At 45.1% G+C, this 23,760-nt stretch overlaps 1 protein-coding gene across 1 annotated transcript in view; it reads right to left on the bottom strand.

Annotated features, from left to right (window-relative positions):
* The window catches only part of LOC124719838 (zinc finger protein 708-like), a 109,695-nt gene that overhangs the window by 11,515 nt on the left and 74,420 nt on the right, over window positions 1-23,760 (bottom strand). The window lies entirely within an intron of this gene.

Here is a 23,760-nt window from a genome sequence, read left to right as displayed (position 1 = left end):
ACGAACGATCAGACCAATGATAATGGTGGTTCTGGTACCTTTGTTAGCATATGATCAGAAGTTACATATTCAAAATGGTCTACTGCCTCTGCAACTTGATGTATGCATGACATGACATAGTTAATAGTTGTCTACATCATATACAGTGTAATCAGATTGACTATCATCATATGATAGCTTACTGATCAGGGGTAACCGGATACATCCCCAATAAATCTTTCACATATCCCAACATCCACATGTCACATGAATTTATATCAGAGGATCTCGAAGGCCACATATCTTGAAACTGCCTAGATATGATGCAGATGATACTGAAGTTTACATGAAACCAATGGTTCACTCGACAATGACATACCATCAAAATAATGGTACATGTGTTTTCATGAAATGCTGGAATCACGTTGCATAAGAAGGTCCATATAAAATTCAGATGTCACTGTACTCCTAAGAGGTGCATGACTTGTCATTATCTTCAAGAAACACTGACTGAAAATGAAGGGGGCTTGTGAAATCACACCACACTATCACATAAGCTGGCAGCAGTGGATGTTCCTGCACAAGATTTAGGAGGAAAACCCCCATATGTGACAGTTCTGTGCATTCACAGCCCTATGCAGAGTAAAATATGCCATGTCCATCCAAAGAATATTCCCCAGCCAAAAGTCGCTCATTTCCATGTGTGCCAAAAATAAAGACAAAATGAAAGTGTTGTGGCCTATCTTGGGGCTTCTTTAGCAGCACATTCAGAGCCTTCTAGAGATAGTAGTGTAAAATGTGCCACCAAATCTTTTTAACTGTTGACTGGGGGGAGGCAATCAGAGGTAGCGTGTGTGTGGAGGGAGGGTGGGTAGGGGGGGAGGAGGGGAGGGGGGGGAGGGAGGGAGGGAGGGAGACAGAGATCCTGTGAGAACGCTAGCATTTACTGCAGAATTTGAGGCATCTGCTGCATGATTAGCTGTAGCTAAAAGCAACTTCAACAATCGCTATGGCAATCTGCTGCACCACCCAATTCACTTATTTCTTCAAATTCGTTGATTGTATTCTTCAACACATTATTGACATGGGGCCTCTTCACAGCCATGTATTTCAATGATATTCCTGCAATGCAGTGCTGCTGTTCTGATAAAACAGCTGTACCACCTGTGCACTGCATTTCTTCTCAATAGGCACTTCATTTCATTTCATATGAAAGAGATACCTTCTTAACTGGGTGTATATACAAACAAGAAAAAATTTCCAGATTTCCCAGCTAGAAACGCGATTGCTAAGGTGAAAAACTTTTTATTGGGTGGAAGTACATTTTTCCATGTTAAAAGATGGTATCATTTCCATAGGAGCTGTAAACCTTATCAATACATTGAATGGTTATGGATTTATAAGCCTGTATAGAACTTTCTGGCAGTTTAGGAATCTCAACCTACCTGGAGATACGGGCTGGGGAGATACATGGAAGACAGAGAGAGGAAGGGAGGGTGGGAGAGTTAGAGAGAAAACAGGAAAAGAACTAGTGCCTGAGGTGCACAGGATGGAAAGGGGATATGGGAAGGCAGGGGGGGAAGGAGAGGGATGAGAGGACCCTTGTGCCTCCTCCCTGTGCTTCTGCTACTTGTAGCTTTAGCAGCTCCTGTTCGAAGTGCCCTTGGCTCTGCATGCACAGGACCAAGATTTCAGTACAATTAAAATGCATATTCACTGTTATGAACATAAGCATCCAGCCATGAACACCTCCACTCCCATGGCCAGTGCTCCATCAACTATCATGCAGCACACTTTGCCCCTTGCACCTCACATCTCTGAGCCCATTATGTCATATGACGTTACTGCAATTAACATGTATGAAGTGTTGCATATGTTCGAATTGTTTAACATGCCTGTACCTACAAGAAACGTTTAAAAACTAGTCTACCTGTAAATCTCATTATGTTTTGTTACTATTGTATCAGTAGGAGGTTCTACTTTCTTTTTGAAACATCTATGCACAACACTCTCTCAGCATTTGCATCTTGACAATGACTGATTAAGACATCGACTGTACATATCAAAAACAAAAAAGAAATCCCACTGCTAAGCATTCGATTTTCTGTATTCAGTTGATTAACTTTTTGTCCATGGTACACTGTAATGGGAGTGCTGATGATGAAGATATTGACGCAATTTGCTGTTGTTGCTATGGTATTCCAGAAAATGTAATGAGAACAGTGTCAGTAAATATGTGAAGAGCAAGTGGCTCTGAGACAATTATCAGCCACACCACCTAAACGTCCGAAGCGCAAAAGCATATATGTAAGATGACGATGATGCCTGATGATCTATATCTACATGATAACTCTGCAATTCACAATTAAGGGCCTGGCAGATGGGCATCGAACCATAATTTTTAATTTACTTCTCTACCATTCCACTCTCATTGCGTGCAGGGTTACATATTTCCATGTGAGCTCTGATTTCTCGTACTTTACTATGATGATAATTTCTCCCTACATAGATGGGCGCCAACAAAATATTATCAAACTCTGACGACAAAATTCGTGTTTGATATTTCACGAAAATCTCTGGCTCTAGCGAAAAACGCCTTTGTTCTAATTACCGCCATCCCAGTTCATGTATCGTATCCATAGCACTCTCTCCCTGATTTCGTGATAATACAAAAACAGCTGCTATCCTTTAAATTTCTTTGATGTCCCACACCACACTGGAATACTCCACAAGAGGACAGACAAGCACAGTGTAAGCAGTTTCTTTGGTAGACTTGTTACATTTTCCAAGTTGTCTGCCAAAAAACCAATCTTTGGTTTGCTTCCTCCAGAGCAGTATATATATGAATATTACGATTTAATTTACCCATAAGTGTAATCCCTATGTATTTAGTTGAGTTCACAGCTTTTAGGTTTGTATGATTTATCGTGGTAACGAAATTTAGCACATTCATTTCAATACTCCTGTGGTTTACTTCATACTTTCCATTATTTACAGTCAAATGTCATTTTTCACATCTTAAAAACATCTTTATCACTTCACAATTCGTTTTGATCATCTGATGACTTTACAATAAGGTAAATGACAGCATAATCTGCAAACAATCAAAGAGAGCTTCTCAGATTCTCTCTTAAATCGTGTACATAGATCAGGTACAAGAGAGGGCCTATAACACTTACTTGGGAAACGTCAGATATTACTTCGATGACTTTCTGTCAGATATTACGAACTGTTACCTTCCTGGTACAAAATCACGAATAAGTGCAAACAACTAGGATGATACTCCAGGGGCACACAACGTAATCGGAAATCACTTATGAGGAATAGAGTCAAAAGCTTTCTGTAAAACAACAAATATGGAATCAATGTAATGTCATCTGCCCAAATTAGTCATTACTTTGCGAGAATAAAGAGCTTGTTGTGTTTCACAAGAATTATGTTCTCCGAATATGTGTTGGTTATTTGTCCATAAATGATATCTTGAAGGTCATTCACAATGTTCAAACAGATTATATTTTCCAAAATCCTACTGCAAAGTTACGTTAGTGGTATGGGTGGGCATTTCATCGGATTACTCCCATTTCCTTTCTTGGTTTCCGGTCTAATTTGTGCTACTTTCCTGTCTCTGGGTACTGATCGTTCTGCAGTTGAAGAGTTGCACATGACTGCTAAGTATGGAGCTATTGTATCAGCATATTCTGAAAGGAACCTGGGTGGTGTACAGTCTGCCCCAGAGGCAATGCCTTTCTTAACGTGGGTGATGTACAGTCTGACCAAGAGGCATTGCCTTTCTTAAGTGTTAAGCTACTCCAACACATTTAGGATACCCACTTCTAAGTTACTCATATAGGCAGTTATTCTTAATTAGAATTCTGCAATACTTTGCTCTTCCTGTGCAGGAATTGATAAAATCCGTGTTCAGTAACTGGATTTAGTAGCACTGTCTTCAATAACTATACCATTGTTATCGCGCAGTGAAGGTATTAATGCATCTTGTCAATTGTATACTTTACATACAACCAGAATTTCTTTGGGTTTTCTGCCAGATTTCGACACAGAGTGTCGTTCTGGAAACTATTAAAAGCCTCCCTCATTGAAGTTTGCACTAAATTTCGAGCTTCTGTAAAACTTCGCCAATCCTGTGGATTTTGCATTCCTTTAAATTTGGCATGTGTATTTCATTGCTTCTGAAACACTGGTCTGACCTGTTGTGTGTCAGTACCACTTATTAATTTATTTGATATGTATCTCTCAGTTCTTACATATTTTACTTTAAACCACATCTGGGCTATGTTTAGAAAGACTTATCTGAAGGAGTGGAAACTCTCTCTTTGGGATGCGTCAAGTGAATTTTTATCTGCTTTTTCAAGGGCATGTATTATGCGTTTATTTTGGAGAGTTTTGATGTTACAGTATTCACTCTTGTGAACTTTTCATGGCTCAACAACATTGTGGTCACTAATCCCTGTACCTGTTACGCTCCCTGTTTGGCCATGGTTATTAAGATGTCAAAGATGTTTTCTCAACCATTTACACTTTCAGTGCGTTTCTGAACTCACTGTGCAAAATAATTATCAGACACACCATTCAGTTCGCTTTTCGACGACGTTTTATGCCTACCACTGACATTGTATTTTCGCCAATATATCGAGGGTAGACGAAAGTCCCCACCAACTCTAATTCTACAAGTGGCATACCTATTTCAAACGACAAGTTTTCTTTGAACTGTTCAGCATGTTTCATCCAAGTCAGAGCATTGGTGAAGGGGACTTATTAATTTATTCCAGTTCGTAGGTGTAAGCTCCACCCGTACTTATCATACTGTATAGGCTTTCACAGTCAGCACCCCCATTAGTTAAAACTTATGGCCTGAGAAGCCATGGTCAATCTGTAAAACTACTACTTCCTGACGTTTCGTTACCAACTGCGGGCAGCAGTGAGTCAATGACTGGCTGCCAGGCTATGGAGGTCCCAACATTGCCTGTCCATGATTTATTTGGCTCTGAGCACTATGGGACTTAACATCTCAGGTCATCAGTGCGCTAGAACTTAGAACTACTTAAACCTAACTAACCTAAGGACAGCACACAACACCCAATCATCACGAAGCAGAGAAAATCCCTGACCCCGCCGGGAATCGAACCCGGGAATCTGGGCGCGGGAAGCGAGAACGCTACCGCACGACCACGAGCTGCGGACCAAGTGAGAGGTCAATCTCAGTATGGGCAGTACCCAAGGTGACTGCAGCAGTAGACCAATTGGTGGACAACACTACCTGGGGCTGTGAGCGAAGAATCACCAACTTCATTCACATCTGAACACAGCAATTACTATATCTGTCTATACCAGAGTTGACATGGTAAATAAACAGACATATATGAAGTATAGGAGTTGAAGGTAAGGAACACGGACAATATTTAAAATAAGTCACTTCTTATGGAAACATGTCAGCTCACAGTACTCTGATGTACTACTGCTGCTACTATGAGAGCTTTCACTGGATTGGGCGATCTAAGTGCTGCAAGTAACACAACACAAAGGAATGATGCAATTCAGCCAGTGGTTCTATGGACCACACAGTTTATAAAGCTTATAAATGTGCCTGATAAATACACACATGTGCACAAAATATGGGATTTGAAGCTAAATAACAACAACAACAATAACAATAATAATACCATTACAACTATAATAGTAGTAGACGTCGCGAAAATATACTTACAGCAATTGATAAATAATTCGCTCACTTGTGACAAGTCATGCATCAAAAGTCCCCATTGTGAGCCAATTTAAGTATTAATGCTGACGAACAGAGAAAATGAGCAAATAAGCTTCTAACGAACACTATATGCTTTCCTTGCAGCAAAGGTGAAGTCGTTGCAGCAGCAGGCATCTGGTGTCAACATAATGCCATTCAATCAAACCTACTGTATGAATACCAGTGGGTGTAAGCATGTTACTGTCAGTGTAATATCGAATAGGGAGTTCTAGTATGTGGAATTTCTTGAAAACCATCGATTTAGTGATGACAAAGTAATATTCGCTTTGCATCAATGACACTGACAATGCAATGTCTCAAAGCAGATGTCAGCCTTGTTCCACAGAAAAGTTTGTTCTCCCCTGATGTTACCAGGTGATCATACCATCTCTGTAGGGGATAGAGTTGGTACAGTTAAAATATTTAACAACAGAGGGAGCACAGATCTACAGGAGCTGATTTTTAACATTTTAATGAAATGCGGTACAGCATGAGCTAGAGTGTTGGCAAAGATGGCAGTCACATATTCTACAAGTAATTTACTGTCGATAGCTTGCCAAAATCTCCACTCATTGGAAACTACCATAGCTCGATTCCATGATGCATTCTGTGCACTGATGGAAGTGGAAATGTATGAATCATCATTACCAGATGTGGGCACTGAATTACGATCTAATTTAGGTTTGTTTATATACCCAGCTGTAAGCAAGAGTTTATAAATACCCTCCATTTCAATCTAAATAAACAGTTACCACCATAACCAAGTGGACAAAACAGTCTCACCACAAGGGTTTTTAAATGACTGGTCCTGCAGTGATGAAGGTAGAATCTGAAGAACGAGACGAATGGACCATTACTTCCTGATATTAGAGGTGCTTTGGTTATTGGGGTTTCATGCTGCGGAAAATAATTACTTTTTACACTGTTGACATATCCTGTGGGAGTCCACTTAGAGCATGCATATATTTTTCAAAAATTCTGTTTCAATCAAAATATCAACTACTGCAGGAGATTTTGCATGGAGTTAAGGTACTAACATACTAAACTGCCAACAAAAGCAGTGATATTCCACCACCTGAAAACGTAAAACCAAACAGCATATTCATTTTTGGCAACATCTCTGTGGAAAATCAGGATATCCGCCGACATTTCTCCTTAGCTCGGCACATGGAAGTGAATATAATTTATTTGAGCGAGACATACTTAAGCATACCAAAGCTGTTGGTCTGGGATACACCAACCTTGTAACAATCGAACAGGACAATCTGAATTTAAAGCATATTTTCCAAGTACATGTAGGAACTGACATGCTACTCAATGAATTCGTTATATGCGAGGATTGCTGGAGTAACTCTCAGTATAGCTTGCTGGTTACAGATCAAACTACTAAACTGAATGAGAGTCAAAACTTCAAAATGATTCTTCAAAAAGGCAATGCACCAAAACGCACCTGTCAGTATATTGTACACTATGTACAAATTTACACATGTTGCACATTCATTCAGAGGATGCCAAGCACGTGCGTTCGACAAAAAATGGAGGTAATCAACACTAAAGTAATGGAACTGAATGCCTTGTCAAGGAAGGTGCTATGAATGGTGACGTGTTGATTGCACAAATTCAACAATATGACCTGTGCATCAACGAGAAAATTGAAGGAGTCAATGTAAAACCAACGCATATGTGGAACAAGAATGTGATAGCTAAGGCACTTCAAGCCCATCACCACAGACTGTCTCAGAATATACGTAAGTTGTAAACTGTCTCAAAAATGGATGACTATGCAGCAGCATGTTGTTAAAAACTGGGGTGTGGAAGACAATTTGACAGAAGTTACTTTCGTGAAAGTTAGGTCAACTGCAACGAGACCAGTGTCCCTCAGCAACATTTCAGCCAGTAACTGACAGGCTGAAAGAGCTGTCATGGACTATGGATGAAACCAGGAGGAGGAGGAGGAGGAGGAGGAGGAGGAGGAGGAGTGCTGAGTTAAGAAAGAACATATGGGGTCATCAGGGCAAAACCGTATTTGTTAGGTAAGCACTCAATATGTTTAACCAAGAAGGCAGTAAGAATTGGGAACAAGGAATTTGAAAGATTGCCTAGGCTGTTACAGTTAATAATTTTGAAAATGTTGACTGTTAAAAATATATCCTGAAACTATAAAAACATGTGGTCCAATATCACATATGACCAACGCATGTAAAACCCCAAAAGGATGAATGGAAGTCTCATAGAGCGACAAATACAGGATTTTAACTGAACCAGCATTAGCAGCTCCACCTAGTGCAGGTAAAATTGTCGAAGTTCAGCCTGAAACACTAAACAGTCTACATCTAGAATATATAAATTATGGTAACTAAATGGAATCATAGATCGATTACAACTGTTTACAGCTTTAGCTGGTGAAGAGATTGCAGATCACATGAACAAAATATTATCGATCTTACCTGGGCTACGAAAATTAGGCATCGTCGAGTAAGTGTGAAGAGAGTTGTTCGTGAGCTTTACAGACCTGCATGCAGAATAAATCTGATAATACGAGGAATGGATTATGCATGCCCGGCTGATCTATTGGATATTCAAAACTACTTACAATCAAATAATGGTGTCAAGTACATTCTCGCAGTCACAGACACATTCCAATTTCGCTTGGACCTTATCTTTGAATGTAAACACAGGGTAGGAGGTTTGAGAAGTTTCTGAAGAGTTGTTGCAGACAGGACTGAATCGACTGTCCATCAACCTTGAAGACATATGATGGAAGTGAATTTTACGATAGACATTTCAAAGCAGAATTCGAATTAAGTGAGATAAGCCACGACTCAACATTCTCATATTTGGAAACAGTATTGCCAAATGGTTGAACTGGACCATCAAAAATGGAATGTGGAAGCAATTTAATCTTCAATGTATGTGCAAATGGCTGAACATACAGCCAAAAATCATTGACGAGTATAATCACATTATTCACCACAGAATTAAGAGCAAACCTATTGAAGTCACAAAGAGATTACAAGAAAGCTTTGAACCCATTATGTTCCTCATAGAGCGGATCATATGATGTCAAAGGAACAGGGCATTGATGAAATGGCTTAGTTTCTCATCAAAGCTCAACAGCTGGGTGAACACCTACAATTTTCTATGTAATTCGAGAAGCAAAGCTGAAACCATGCAGTAGTGTGACATGAGTGCTACGAAACGTATCAACAAAGTTGGAGGTGGTATTCTCGAGAATCTGCCATCAGAAGTGTATATCTCTGGATACAATTTCTGTGGAGCTGGAACAAAACTAAAATAGCACCTAGCTTATGGTGAAAAGGGCTTTAATGCATTGGACAATGTATACAAAGTGCACATCATTGCCTACACTACAGACAAAGATCACCGTATTGCAGAGCAAATATTCATTGATAAGGCTACACAGGTATGTCAAGGAACAGTAATTCATGCAGCACAAGCTATTTCTGAATATGTGGTTGATAAGGCAATGTTTGCTCGAACTTAAATTGGGTACTGGACTAACCTTCAAGCATTACTGAATTCAGTTCACTGTATACTAAAGAAGAAGAAAAACCTATGGGATATTTAAAAAATTGGTGACAGCTGCAAAAGGTGCCTTTAGGCAGAAAGGAAGGAAGGAAATGATGTGTTAAAACGCCCACGTTCCTACAAATATCAAAGACATCTGGTGGAATAATTCTGTTTCCGATACCTACATTTGCTGGGTTGTCAGCTACTGGTTTCATTAGTTAGGAGAGCTGATATAATTCAAGCAGTACAGAACGCCCGAAAAAGCGAAAAGTAATTACAAGCAGCTGAAAGGCATAATATGACCATGGAGGCTATTGCTATAGGTAAAGGCCTATATTTACAATACAGGAAATGGCTTTGGTTGTACATAAAGGCCCACAGCAATGATACTGGAAAAAAGGATTAATAACACAGATCTGGTTAAACTCGTCAGCAAACTTAAAATCACGAGATTTTACAGCGTGTTTACAAAGGATACATTGCCTAAGACAATGTGGAAACCCAAGAAACATGGAACTGTCAATTTAGATGTTGTTTGGGGTATGGAGCTCTTGGTGATTTAAGGCCACCTGAAGAACTGTGTTGTCACTTGACCAATAGGAACCAGCTGATGTACAATGTTCGACGCTACCATAACTTCAGTTCATACCTCTGAGGATATTTCTGCATGATATTTTTCCTGAAAATTGCATAAAAACAAGCAGTATGCAAGTCTCCAAGTCATTTGAATCTGCGATGTAATTATGTTCACTCTAATCCTAAATGGTTTAAATTGAAAGCAAACTAATTTCCTCCAATATATATGCAGGGGGTAGCGATGTACAGCATTGACTGGCTGGAAACATACGAAAGCATAGCTAACGTCACTGAATTAATAATAAATTGCATCTAGAGAATTGGGAAGTAGTGTCAATACCTCTTGGCACTTGCAACACTGACAATTCATATGTATACTTGAAACGTTTTGTTAAGGGATTTGAGGTATGAGGTGAAGGCAAACGTTAATGTGTTTAAATCAAAGATAGAAACAAAACACATTGCGGACTTCATTCACAAATATTTAATAGGATAATCACTAGGTTTCTCAGAGGGACAAGTGATGGTGCATAATACTGATAAAATTTTTGAGTTATCAACTGATGAACCAACTGCCAGTCAGTACAATTCGTGGAGAGTGTAATATTGTAATGAATTTTGTACCTCGACGACAGATTAGTCCATATTATTTATGCATTTTTTCCTATAGTGAGTCTTGTTTATAAAAGTGAAGAAAATGACGTCCACAATGAATATGGGCTGCTACATGAAGCAAAGGTGGCGAAGGGTTCACAACCATCAGGAATGTGGCAGGTACTGTGAAGTTAAGCTGCAAAGCAGAAGCCAAAAGTAAACTCCACGAGGTAACTGAGATGAATGGTTTTTTTTTTTTTTTTTTTTTGGTAGGGTTTAAGGGCGCTCAACTGCTGAGGTCATTAGCGCCCAGTCACTGGTGTTAGAGCACAAGGAACCTGCTAAAACTCAAGGGGATGGGGGGACATCAAAAGGACCTGACAAAGATGCAGGTAAAATAAGTAAAAAGGTTAAATGTCTTTGGTCAAGCCAGTTAAAGTTATAAAACGCAGAAGACGAGCAGCTGCTCGAGCGTCATCAGCTAAAACATCCGGTAAAGTAGATGGCAGGGACAGGACAACACGAAATTGACTAAAACGGGGACACGACAATAAAACATGGCGCACCGTTAATGCCTGACCACAAGGGCACTGCGGGGCTGGGTCACCAGAGAGCAGGTAGCGGTGGCTAAACCGGCAATGCCCAATCCGCAACCTGGTCAGAAGGACCTCCTCGCGCCGAGATGGTCGGAGGAAGTTGTCCAAGCAGTTGGGAGCAGTTTGACTGCCTGGAGCTTGTTTTCTTGGAGGGATGACCAAGCATCCCACCACAAGGACACAAGCCTCTTACATACATCCGCACGAACGTCAGATGACGGGACACAATGGGAGGCTAACCGAGGCAGGAGGACTGCAGCCTTGGCTGCAGCATCCGCAGCCTCATTCCCAGGCACTCCCACATGTCCGGGGACCCACAGAAAGCTGACAGAACCGCCATTATCAGCGAAAGAATGGAGGGACTGCTGTATTCGTTGAATCAAGGGATGGACCGGATGGGGAGCCCCAAGGCTCTGAAGAGCACTGAGGGAGTCAGTGCAAAGTACATACGATGAATGGCGGTGGCGGCGTGCATACTGAATGGCCTGATGGAGAGCAAAAAGCTCGGCCGTAAAGCTGGAACAGTGGTCAAGGAGCCGGTATTTAAAGGTGGCGGTCCCGACGACGAAGGCACAGCCGACACCATCGTCAGTTTTGGAGCCATCGGTGTAAATAAAGGTGTGACCAGCAAGTCGAGCACGAAGTTCGACAAACCGTGAGCAATACACTGCAGCCGGAGTACCCTCCTTCGGGAGTGAGCTGAGGTCGAGATAAATACGAACCGGAACCTGGAGCCAAGGTGGTGTCGGGCTCTCACCCTCTCTGAAGGTGGTAGGGAGGGCAAAATCCAATTGTCGAAGCAGGCGACGGAAGCGGACTCCGGGGGGCAGCAGGGCAGACACATACAACCCGTACTGACGGTCGAGAGAATCGGCGAAGAAGGACTTGTAAGAGGGGTGTTCGGGCATAGACAACAGCCGGCAGGCATACCGACACAGCAGTATGTCGCGCCGGTAGGTCAATGGTAACTCGGCAGCTTCAGCGTAAAGACTCTCGACAGGACTAGTGTAGAAGGCTCCGGTCGCAAGACGTATCCCCCGATGGTGGATGGAGTTGAGCCGGCGTAAGAGGGATGGTCGAGCAGACGAGTAGACGAAGCTCCCATAATCCAGCTTCGATCGGACTATGGACCGATACAAGCGAAGCAGGACAGTGCGATCCGCTCCCCAAGATGAACCGCTAAGAACTCTGAGGACATTAAGGGAACGTGTACAACGGGCCGCCAAATAAGAGACATGTGGAGACCAACACAGTTTCCGGTCCAACGTGAGCCCTAGAAACTTAGTTGTGTCCACGAATGGGAGAACAACGGGACCGAGATGTAAGGATGGCGGAAGGAACGCTTTATATCGCCAAAAGTTGATACAAACCGTCTTCTCTTCAGAAAACCGGAAGCCATTTGCCACGCTCCATGAGTAGAGGCTGTCTAGACAACGCTGGAGGCAGCGCTCCAGGAGGCATGTTCTCTGGGCACTGCAGTAGATCGCGAAGTCATCGACAAAGAGAGAGCCTGAGACATTAGGTGGAATGCAATCCATAATTGGATTAATTGCGATGGCAAAAAGGGCGACGCTCAAGACGGAGCCCTGAGGCACTCCGTTCTCCTGGAGGAAGACGTCTGACAATACGGAACCCACACGTACCCTAAATTTTCGATCCGTTAAAAAGGAATCAATAAAAAGGGGCAGACGACCGCGTAGGCCCCACTTGTGCATAGTGCGGAGGATACCTCCTCTCCAACAGGTATCATAAGCCTTCTCCAAGTCGAAGAACACGGCTACCGTTTGGCGCCTGCGCAAAAAGTTGTTCATGATGAATGTCGATAAGGTCACAAGGTGGTCAACAGCGGAGCGGCGGCGACGAAAGCCGCATTGGACATTAGTAAGTAGTCGTCGAGATTCAAGAATCCAAACTAACCGAGCATTAACCATGCGCTCCATCACCTTACAGACACAGCTTGTAAGAGAAATGGGGCGGTAACTAGAAGGAAGGTGTCTATCCTTCCCGGGTTTGGGTATAGGAACAACAACGGCGTCACGCCAACGCATGGGAACCTGACCTTCGGTCCAGACGCGATTGTAGGTACGAAGAAGAAAGCTTTTGCCTGCCGGTGAAAGGTGTGCCAGCATCTGAACGTGAATGGCATCTGGCCCCGGAGCAGAGGACCGGGACAGTGCAAGCGCACGTTCGAGTTCCCGCATAGTAAAGGGGGCATTGTAAGTTTCCAGATTCAGCGAGTGGAAGGAAGGTCGCCGAGCCTCGTCTGCCTCTTTCCTGGGAAGGAAGGCAGGATGGTAATGGGCGGAGCTGGAAACCTCCGCGAAAAAGCGGCCAAAGGCGTTGGAGACAGCCACAGGATCAACAAGGACCTCATTACCTGAGGTCAGGCCAGGTACTGAGGAGTGGGCCTTAATGCCCGACAGCCGGCGCAGGCTACCCCAAACAACGGAAGAGGGAGTAAAACTGGTAAAGGAGCTCGTGAAAGAGGCCCAGCAAGCTTTTTTGCTGTCTTTGATGACTCTACGGCATTGCGCTCGGAGTCGTTTGTATGCAATACAATTCGCCAACGTAGGATGGCGACGAAAGGTGCGTAAAGCACGTCGTCGAGCACGGATAGCGTCCCTACAAGCCTCGTTCCACCAGGGGACGGAAACGCGACGTGAAGAAGAAGTAGTACGAGGTATGGAACGTTCGGCAGCATGGAGAATAACAGCCGTGAGGTATTCGACCTGACTGTCACAGCTGGAAAAATCGTGGTCCGGAAAGGTCGCCAGGGAGGAGTAAAGTCCCCAGTCAGCTTTCAGTATGTTCCAGCGCGAAGGACGTGGGGATGGGGTGTGGTGCAGGAGACGAACGACACAGGGGAAGTGGTCGCTCGAATAGGTGTCAGAAAGGACATACCACTCGAACCGACGGGCAAGAGTGGTAGAACAGAGCGAGAGGTCTAAGTGGGAGTAGGTATGAGTAGAGTCAGAGAGGAAAGTCGGGGCGCCGGTATTGAGGCAGACAAGATCGAGATGGTTGAAGACATCCGCCAAGAGTGAGCCTCTTTGACAGGATGCCGGAGAGCCCCAAAGGGGATGATGGGCATTGAAGTCGCCAAACAATAGAAACGGCGGGGGAAGCTGATCGATCAGGTGCATCATGTCAGCCCGACTAACGGCAGATGACGGTGGAGTGTAGACGGTACAAACTGAAAAAGTAAAAGCAGAAAAAGTAATGCGGATAGCTATCGCTTGGAGTGGGGTGGTCAATGGGATGGGATGGTAATAGACATCGTCCCGAACGAGCAACATGACCCCACCATGAGCTGGGATACCGTCCACAGGGGCGAGGTCATACCGCTCCGAGGTATAGTGGGAAAAGGCAATACGGTCAGTCGGGCGCAACTTGGTTTCCTGGAGACCAAGGACGAGCGGACAGTGCAGGCGGAGGAGCAGTTGTAAGTCCTCCTGATTAGAGCGAATACCTCTTATGTTCCAATGAAACAAAGCCATTTCTAGTCAAAAAGTTGGGGGAACGAGACGGGGAAGAGCTGGTCACCTCGATGGCCGCGGAGGGCCAGGTTGCGAGGCAACAACGCTACAACTGACGGCAGGCGGATCCGGTTCCATCGACTCGTCGCCAGCTGCGGCCGCTGTCCCTGATGGTGTAGGAGGGGCCGCATCATTTGCCGACAAAATGCCGGCGGAACGCCTGGCAGCAGAGCGTCCCGGCGAAACTGAGGACGGCCGGGAGCAGCGACTCACGGATGAAGCGTCAGATGAAACGCGCCGGGGTGGAGAGGGGGATAGAGACTTCTTCTTGGAGGCCTTCTTGGAAGGCCGAGGAGGCACAGGGATGGTGGGCTGGACCCGAAGAAGGTCCTCACGCGCTGGGTCCGTTTTGGAACGCCGGACCTCGGAAGCTGGGGTCCGGAACATATCCCCGATGGACGCCTGAGAAGAGGAGCGCTTCTCAGGTGGCGTGGGGGGAGGAGGAGGAGGAGGAGGAGGAAGGGTGGCCCCTGGGGCAGGGGGAGTGGTGGCCGCGGGGGAGGAGGAGTTGGAAGGGAGGGATTTGGAAGGCGGAGGCAGAGCCCCCTGATGGGCAGAGGAGGCAGAGGGGGGACAGGATAGAGGTGAGGAGACAGCGGAAGGAGTGGACACAACTGAGGCAAACGAAGTGGCCAGTGACACGGGATGAAGGCGGTCATACTTCTTCCTGGCCTCAGAATAAGAGAGCCGATCCAAAGTTTTGATTGCTTGTATCTTTTTCTCCTTCTGATAGGCGGGGCAGTCTGGGGACCTAGGCGAGTGGACGCCAGGACAATTAGGGCACCGAGGTGGTGGGGTGCAAGTATGTTCCTCACGAAGAGGACGTCCACAGTCGCCACAAAGGGGCTCAGCCTCACACCGGGACGACATGTGCCCAAAGCGCAAACACCTAAAACAGCGCATAGGAGGCGGGACATAAGGTCGCACGTCGCACCGGTAGCACATCACCTTTACCTTCTCCGGGAGAACGTCCCCCTCGAAGGCGAGGATAAAGGCCCCGGTGTCGATGCGACGGTCTTTGGGGCCGCGCTGGACTCGCCGGACGAAATGCACGCCGCGGCGCTCCAGGTTGGCCCTGAGCTCCTCATCAGATTGTAGCAGGAGGTCACGATGAAAAATAACCCCCTGCGTCCTATTTAGTGCCAGATGTGGGACAATGGAGACTGGGATGTCCCCTAGGCGGTCGCACGCCTGGAGTGCCGCCGATTGTGTGGCAGAGGTGGTCTTGATAAGAACGGACCCTGATCGCATCTTGCTGAGAGCCTCGATTTCCCCGAAGATGTCCTCAATGTGCTGAACAAAGAACATGGGCTTGGAGGTGGCGAACGTCCCCCCATCTGTTCGAGAACAGACCAAATAGCGGGGGAAGTACTTCGCCCCAAGCCGGCGGGCCTGTCCCTCCTCCCATGGAGTGGCCAAGGGGGAAAGGGCAGGAGAACCAGAACTAGAAATGGTACCTTTTCTTTTGGAAGACTCGGCCGCAGAGCGACCTGATACGTGTTGACGTTTCATGTGCGAAACGTCCGCCCCGATACCACCCACTCCGACCAGGGGCTCTCCCCACGGGCGCCACCCAGCCGCAGCAAGGGCCACCTGGCAGGATGACCATTGCCGGGAGTCCTGATGCCCCAGGGAGACGGGCATCTACTCCTTGGCCAACGTGGGGAGGGTGCAGCTCAGGTATCGGCAGTACGATCCCTGTGTTGTCAGGGGGCTACAACCTAGAGGGTACATGACGACCCCACCACGACGGGCTGGCTACCGTGCTGGATTTCTGGTGCCATGGAAAGTCCATCATGATCGCTGGTGCAGATGTAGATGCACTATGGGCGTAACTTGGACAACCCATCAGGCGTTTAGGCCCAATTTGAGGACAATGGGTATGGTGACAACGCCGGTGCAATGCTGAGTGCCAAGGTCTTAGTGCACTTAGGACCAGTGGTACACCATGTAAGGTGTCCTTCCCCAAAAGGCTCGTACTTCTGTAGAATTTTGAAAAATGGAGGTCAAACCCCAAGGGGGACCATCACATTAAGGCCAAAACATTTGAGACTCCTTTTAGTCGCCTCTTACGACAGGCAGGAATACCGCGGGCCTAGTCTTACCCCCGAACCCGCAGGGGGTGAGATGAATGGCATGACCCATACTAGAAGGCAAGGGAGTCATGGAATGAGAGGGAATAAGATCAGTGATCAGGCGTGAAAGAGAAACGGAATGCCTATCCACTGAGGAGGACATCATGCCAGTATGACTAGTTGTTCAGCATCTTCTGCATTGACTCTCAAACGGGCTCGCGTAAAAGCCACCAGTGGTAAAACATATTCCATGATGGTGGAGTGTGTTAAGACAGAAAATGATGAACAGAAGTGCAGAGGAATGAACTAAACACCCACAGTCTAGTTATGAATGGACATGGGATTTAAAAAAAAATGGAGGAGGGTGGTCTGATCCGCTCCCCTGGAAGTACCACTTAGGAGATGTAGGACAGTGAGGAACTGGGTACTATGTACAGCCAGGTAAGAATACATGGGAGGACCAAGTAAGTTTCCTATCAGATATTAGCTACAGGAATTTTCTAGTTTCAATGAATGGAAGAACGAAAGGTGCAAGATGTAAAGATGGTGTAAGAAACTCATTACGCAACCAAATATTCATACAAAAGATTTTGGCAGTGGAAAAGTCAAAGCCACTGTCCATGCTTCACGAGAAAAGAAGATAGGAACGACGCTGAAGACGCCACACAAGGAGACACGTTTGTGTGGAACTGTAACAGAGTGTAAAATCCTTGGCGAAAAAGGAGCTGAGACGCCTGTTGGGTGATTCCATAATATGGTTGCTTGGGATAGCAAAGACAATGATACCCAGGACGAGCATTCAGGCAACCCGTTTTCGTGGATAAATGTGTGTGACAAGTCAAACCATATAAACCTTGAGACAACGTTGTCTTTCAAAACTTCCTCTCGTAAATGGGGCAGACAGCTTCTAAAGTCCCAAATGTACGGACTACAGAGGATACCAGCCCTCTAGCAGATGTATCAGGACGATGGTTCAAAATGTGGAGAGCATATCTCTGCAAGCGAATCATATTGCTGCATGCCTCAGTCCACCAGGGACCAGGACACACTACAGTAAACTTGAAGTGCACGGTGGGGAACATTCTTCGGCGATAAGGATAACATTTGGAAGATACTTTATGTGGTCATCACAGCTGTGTAAAGGTCGTGAGGGAGGGGTATAGCCTACAGTCGGCCTTAGGATGTCAAAGTTAGCGTAAGGAGGGCTATGCGTGAAGTTTTCAGTGAATTCGAAAGTAAAATTCAATGTACCGATTTGACAGAAAACCCTAGGAAGTTCTGGTCTTACGTTAAATCAGTAAGTGTATCGAAAAAGCAAATCCTGACACTCTGGGATGATGATGGCATTGAAACAGAGGATGACACACGTAAAGCTGAAATACTAAACACCTTTTTCCAAAGCTGTTTCATAGATGAAGACCGCAATGCAGTTCCTTCTCTAAATCCTCGCACGAACGAAAGTATAGCTGACATCGAAAGAAATAAGTGTCCAAGGAATAGAAAAGCAACTGAAATCACTCAACAGAGGAAAGTCCACTGGACCTGACAGGATACCAATTCGATTCTACACAGAGTACATGAAAGAACTTGCCCCCATTCTAACAGCCCTGTACAGCAAGTCTCTAGAGGAACGGAAGGTTCCAAATGACTGGAAAAGAGCACAAGTAGCCCCAGTTTTCAAGAAGGGTCGTCGAGCAGAAGCGCTGAACTATAGGCCTATATCTCTGACATCGATCTCTTGTAGAATTTTAGAACATGTTTTTTGCTCACGTATCATGTCATTTCTGGAAACCCAGAATCTACTCTGTAGGAATCAACATGGATTCCGGAAACAGCGTTCGTGTGAGACCCAACTCGCTTTATTTGTTCATAAGACCCAGAAAATATTAGATACAGGCTCCCAGGTAGATGCCATTTTCCTTGACTTCCGGAAGGCGTTCGATACAGTTCCGAATTGTCGCCTGATAATCTAAGAGCCTGGGGAATATCAGACCAGCTGTGTGGCTGGATTGAAGACTTTTTAACAAACAGAACACAGCATGTTGTTCTCAATGGAGAGACGTCTACAGACAAAGTAGCCTCTGGCGTGCCACAGGGGAGTGTTATGGGACCATTGCTTTTCACAATATATATAAATGACCTAGTAGTGTCTGAAGTTCCATGCAGATGATGCTGTAGTATACAGAGAAGTTGCAGCATTAGAAAATTGCAGCGAAATGCAGGAAGATCTGCAGCAGATAGGCACATGGTGCAGGGAGCGGCAACTGACCCCTAACATAGACACACGTAATGTATTGCGAATACATAGAAAGAAGGATCCTTTATTGTATGATTATATGATGGCGGAACAAACGCTGGTAGCAGTTACTTCTGTACAATGTCTGGGTGTATCTGTACAGAACGATTTGAAGTGGAATGATCATATAAAATTAATTGTTGGTAAGGCGGATGCCAGGGAGGGATTCATTGGGAGAGTCCTTAGAAAATGTAGTCCATCAACAAAGGAGGTGGCTTACAAAACACTCGTTCGACCTATACTCGAGTATTGCTCATCAGTGTGGGATCCGTACCAGGTCGGGTTGACAGAGGAGATAGAGAACATCCAAACAAGAGTGGCGGGTTTCATCACAGGGTTATTTGGTAAGCATGATAGCGTTATGGAGATGTTTAGCAAAATCAAGTGGCAGACTCTGCAAGAGAGGCGCTCTGCATCACGGTGTAGCTTGCTGTCCATGTTTCGAGAGGGTGCGTTTCTGGATGAGGTATCGAATATATTATTGCTTCCCCCTACTTATACCTCCCAAGGAGATCAGGAATGTAAAATTAGAGAGATTCGAGCGCGCACGGAGGCTTTCCAGCACTCCTTCCTGCGAACCATACGCGACTGGAACAGGAAAGGGAGGTAATGACAGTGGCACGTAAAGTGCCCACCGCCACACACCGTTAGGTGGCTTGCGGAGTATAATGTAGATGTAGAAATTTGCCAATTGGATTTGCACTCAAGTGGGGTAGGAGTCGGCGCATGGATAGCACACAGGAAGTGATCACTTGAGTATGTGTCAGAGGGAATGGGTCATTCCAGGTTGATACAGCGCGCGTTGCTATCCTGTGATCTCGTTTAGAGCGCACGCTATAATCGATTTTAGTTCGCTGTTCTAGTGCGGGTGGCGCTCATGTGGTGATTTGCTATTATTACGTCGCGGGCGTGTGTTCGTGGTGGCTGGCAGAAAGTGAGAGGGCAGTCGGTTTCTGGATATTGCACGGAACGTGAAGTTCGCTCTGCCTGACCTGCTGGTGACTAGCGCTAAGTTGGTTGTACTTCGCAATATGAGCAGAGTGGTCTGGAGCGGATCAACTCGCCGCTGTGCTGGCCATGCGGTGGTGATTAATTGGTGTCGGTGTACTTGTTCTGCCTGCCTGTCCGATGTGGAGGTCCGGTGGGGTCCTGTGATACTATGGCCCGGAGACAACTAATTGCTAAATTTTGGAGTCGTCTGCCAGGTTAGGGTGTGAGCTCAGTTGGCTCGTCAGATTTTCCGCTGGAAGCTCCAGCTGCGGTTTCTGAACTTCATTCTGATGTGGGACGGCATTATTGTGTGTGGCACATTACGATATTCATTGGTACTAATTTAATTGCTCAACTGGAGTATCTTTTGTTTATACTGCTGAGTGGGTCATTACCCACCCGGTCTGCTCAGCGTAACCTTTGGTGGTGCCTGTATGTTCCTTTTTGAAGGAATTCATGTAGGTGGTTCCTGTTACCTGCCCGGAGTTGCGTTCATGTATGGTACATTTGGCATTTGACAAGTTAGGTAAAGTCTGCCTAAGGAAGGCGGTTTTGGACAGTATACGCATAGTGAATTACTTCTGCTAATAATATGGTCTTCTGGGACCTGAACAACACGATCTCGTCAATTTGGTTTGTGTCAAAGCATTTAGTGGTATGTTCCGTATTTTTATCTTACTGTGTTATTATTAACTTGGTGGAATAGTCGCCTTTGGTGATGGTAAGGCACTTCTAAGACTGTGGTTTCACTATTCAAGTGCGCTTGGCTTTTATTGTTTTGTTTATTAAGATTTGTGTGTGTTGGCTTCTGGCACCTGTTAAGAGCGCCTGAGTTAACGGCGCTGTGGTTATGTGCTGTCGGGATGTTATATTGTTATTTCATTTTTGAATTTTATCTTGTGTTGATATTATCTGTCGTGTGTTACAGAACATAACCAAGGTGCAGTTGTGGGAGGCATGTCGGGGAGCTCTCAGCATTTATTTCGGGGACTGTTTCTAGTGGGAAGGCTCTGAAGTGTGAGAGCTCGGTCGGCTGTGATTGTGTTGGGAGTTGCCCTTGCCCTTTCGTTGTATCAAATTATTATTTTGTTATTATATTTATTGGTTGTGTGTTGCGCTTCTTTTATTTTATGGTGCCAAGTGCCATTATCTTTCTCAAAGTTCTTTTATATAAATTATTTTAAATTGTAATGCCAAGTTAACTTATTATTGGATTTTGTCTCTTGGCTAAACTCTAAAAGCTGTTTGGGGATTATTGGGTGGAAATCCTTGGATAGTTGTCCTATAAGAACACACATTCCAAAGATGACAGGCGAGCTGGACAGTGCAGAACGAGAAGTCCAAATGGTAAGAAATGTGCATGGAATCTGAAAGGAACGTGGGTGCTCTAGTGGTAAGAGATGATTCAGAAGGTCAGCTAAGAGGGAACCTCTTGGTCAGGTTCTCTAAGAGCCCCAAAGCAGATGGTGGGCAGTGAAGTTGCCAAGCAGCAAAAAGGAGTGAGGGAGCTGACCAATGAGCTAGGGTAAGTCCGACTTGGTAACAGCAAATGATGGAGAGGTGTAGATCTTGCAAAGAGAAAAGGTGAAATGAGGAAGGGCAATGCTGACTGCAACAGCTAGCAGTCGCATGTTAAATGAGATGGATGGCCAGCATGGCTCCCACATGAGGTGGAATGCTGTCCTTGGGGGGTAAAGGTCACAGAGGATCAGAAAGAAACATGAAAGGTCAAATGGGTTGTGAGGATAATTTTTTTTCTTGGAAGCAGAAAACAAGTGGACACTGCAATTCCAAGAGCAGCTGTAATCCCTCCTGGGATTTAATGCCGTGAATTTTCCATTGGAGAAGTCATAATGGGGATTGGGCAAGAGGGAACAAATGAAGATTAGTCACCTTGGTGGCTGCTGAGTGCCAGCCTTCAAAAATCCACTGTTACAGGGGGAAGAGGCTGGAGAATCCTGTTCCATGAGGTCTACAAACATATTGGCTATCTCCCTGGGTCAGTCTGAATTCCACGACAGAAAATCGGTAGGCAGTGGGCACCAGCAAAATGGAGGTCAGCCAGGTAAGGGTACATATGCCAACACCACTGAAGTGGATCTCCAAGTCAGCGAAGGAGAAGACCATTTGTTTTTGTTAGAGTTCTTAGAACTTTCTAGTTGACAGATGAAGAGTATGTTTTTAGCTGTAGAAAGTCTTTGCACGAGTATTGCTATTGTCCTTTCAGCCTGACAGTTGTGTAGCGCGTGATTTCGCCACCAAATGTAAAGATCTGATTGCTTGTTGCGTAGCTGTAGTAGGAGACAGGGATACTATTGTGACCTGTGTGATTTCACTACTGCAACACTGACTTTAAGTTGGAAGTCTTGGTGGGCATATCCTCTGTTACGCATGGCATAGTAAAAATGGTACTGTAAATGCCAGACGGTAAAATGCACGGATTTTGACTAGCTATCAATTTCAAGTGACAGGGTGGGGTTTGATGTCTTCAATCAGATCTCCTGGATGCTTACTCATTAAGACACTTGGGACATTCACAGGATTACATTTGATACAGCAGAGAGGAGGCGCTCGTGAGCATCTCAGCCAAAAGTAACACACTTGCCCATGTTTCGACTAGATACACGTTTTATTATAACGTTGACACTTGTACGAACTCATCTGGTTTGGAATGTATGGTTGGACTGTGATTATTTCACAGCCTCCCTTAATCTTTGAGGCAAAAACTACTCGAGCAAATGGTAGAAAATGAGTGCATGGGGGTCCGCAGCTCATGGTCATGCAATAGCGTTCTCGCTTCCCGCGCCCGGGTTCCCAGGTTTGATTCCCGGCGGCGTCAGGGATTTTCTCTGCCTCGTGATGACTGGGTGTTGTGTGCTGCCCTTAGGTTAGTTAGGTTTAAGTAGTTCTAAGTTCTAGGGGACTGATGACCATAGATGTTAAGTCCCATAGTGCTCAGAGACATTTGAACCATTTTTTTTTGAGTGCATGTGGGCATTAAGTTTGCATCCATCTTTTTCATAAATGAGAAAAATTTCACAGAGTCTCCAACTGCAACACCTTCCAGAATAAGGCATGCATTAACTGTAGCAAAGAAATGACCCTCTTCGGTGTGTGATACCATGAGGAACCAAGTTGCATTTGGGAGGGCCTTCAAATCTATAGCCTCATTCTGTTTATGTTTAGTAGACACACGTTAAGATGGTGATTGATACATAGCAAAAGAATCCGCCATGATTGCCAACATCTCCAATGGGATGCTCTTTCCAACTGGGAACCCCCTCAGAGGGGGCTTCACCCACCGTAAATGATTGTTCGCACCTCAGGTCACCCCCCCCCCCCCCCCCAAACTCCTGACAGAGGGACCAATTGGCATTTGGGAAGGTAACAGCTCAGGCACTCACCCTTCTGGGCCTGACCTGTATCGGAGGGTACATGAGAACCCTACCCGCTGATCTGGAGCTGCCAATTATGCATTACTTTGTCACCTGTAATGTGTCTAACTAATGAGACAGCCTTCAGGAACACACCAGGACGAAGGAGAAACAAAGAGAATGAGGACTCACCAGTTAAGTCTCCACAGCCTTACTGAAAGTGGCACCAGCTACTTATGTTTCTTCTTGATGGTGGTCTGTAAACCACTACAAGCTTGTGCATTACCTGAGCACCACTGTGGCATCGAATTCAGAGAGGTGTTCAACACTATATTCATTAATCTGAAAGGCTGGGAATCAGCTCCAATTTTTGGATATATAGCCATTCACCCTTTCTTCTAACTTGTCCTACTGCAGTATGATATTAGCTTGTGCCCATCAAGATGAATTTAAGT

The sequence above is a fragment of the Schistocerca piceifrons genome, chromosome 11 (assembly GCF_021461385.2).
Source record: "Schistocerca piceifrons isolate TAMUIC-IGC-003096 chromosome 11, iqSchPice1.1, whole genome shotgun sequence".
Lineage (NCBI taxonomy): Eukaryota > Metazoa > Arthropoda > Insecta > Orthoptera > Acrididae > Schistocerca > Schistocerca piceifrons.
This window is presented reverse-complemented; position numbering and strand designations above follow the sequence as displayed.